The 1,408-nt window shown below is 50.3% G+C and overlaps 1 non-coding gene across 1 annotated transcript; it reads left to right on the top strand.

The window, feature by feature from the left end:
* The first annotated feature begins 240 nt into the window (after positions 1 to 240).
* LOC141096323 (U4 spliceosomal RNA) lies at positions 241 to 381 on the top strand. The gene has a single exon (XR_012233659.1). It is a non-coding gene; the product is annotated as a U4 spliceosomal RNA (small nuclear RNA).
* Positions 382 to 1,408: the final 1,027 nt, after the last annotated feature.

Raw genomic sequence — 1,408 nt, 5'->3', positions numbered from 1 at the left:
ACGAGTCAGTCTGCCTCATTTCCATAGGATACCCATCATGCCCCACTCGCCGCTATCGTGTGTGTGTGATGATTTATAGGTATGAAGCTTGTATTAGTCCAGCACATGGCGCGGGCGGGCACGGAGGAGAGCAGGCGAGCAGCATATGTGGAGTGGGGAGTATGATGAGTTGCGGTGTAGTCGCTATAATCTAGCAGCGCACGCCGGTGATGTGGGACCCCAGGCCGGACAGTGCTCGGTAGCTTTGCGCAGTGGCAGTATCGTAGCCAATGAGGTTTATCCGAGGCGCGATTATTGCTAATTGAAAACTTTTCCCAATACCCCGCCGTGACGGCTTGAAATATAGCCGGCACCGGCAATTTTTGACAGTCTCTACGGAGACTGAACTTTTCTGGTCAAGAATAGATGTAAGCGATAGCATAAGTAGGGGTTAAACTGAGGTGTCAGTGATTAATCTGTAAGGCTGAGTTCACACGTGGCGTTCGCATTTCTGCGGCTGTTTTAACCGCGCAATTTTGCCGCGAAAAATAAGCATCCCATGCATTCTTATGGGATTCTGCAATGCTGTGCTAATGCTGCGGTTTTTACCGCGGCGGAATCGCTTCGCGGTAAAAACAGCAGCATGCTCATTAATTTGCGGAATCGCGGCGATCCCGCACCCATAGGAATGCATTGTTCTGCTTATTTCCCGCATGTGGCTGTGCACAACATGCGGAAAGTAAGCAGAACAATTGCGGATGGTACCCACGGTCCGGAGGAGAGGAGACTGTCCTCCGGGCTTTGGGTACCATACCCCTGTAAAAAATAGAATTTAAAAAATATTGTTATTCTCACCCTCCGACGTCCCGCGCAGTCTTTCCGCTTCTCTTCACGCTCCCGTTCCCAGTAGTCCTTTGCGAAAATGCCCGCGATGGCGTCCGTTCTCGCGGGATCGCGAAGTCATCGCGAATTACCGCAAGACATCACGATCCCGCGAGAACGGACGCCATCGCGGGCATTTTCGCAAAGGATTACTGGGAACGGATGCGCGGGACGTCGGAGGGTAAGAATAACACCATTTTTTAATTTTTTTTACATTTTATCTTTTACTACTGATGCTGCATTGGCAGCCTCAGTAGTAAAAAGTTGGTCACACTCGTCAAACACTATGTTTGACGAGTGTGACCAACCTGTCAATCAGTTCTCCAAGCGATGCTACAGATCGTGTGCACTTAGCCTAATGGTTACTGAGCGGTGCTCCTCACCATGGGAAGATGTACAGCTCCGCTCCTGGGGTCTCGCACTATGTCATGCAGCTACTACAGACACATCTATCTGCTCTCAGCACAGCGAGGCCCCGTTTACATGGACAGACCCGGCCTTCTGGCCTCACTTTCATCAGTATATGACAAGTTTGTGTTATTCCATA

This window comes from Dendrobates tinctorius, unplaced genomic scaffold, assembly GCF_039654945.1.
Source record: "Dendrobates tinctorius isolate UK_male_01 unplaced genomic scaffold, ASM3965494v1 ptg000073l, whole genome shotgun sequence".
Lineage (NCBI taxonomy): Eukaryota > Metazoa > Chordata > Amphibia > Anura > Dendrobatidae > Dendrobates > Dendrobates tinctorius.
Note: the sequence above shows the minus strand (reverse complement) of the source record. Positions and strands in the feature narration are given on the sequence as shown.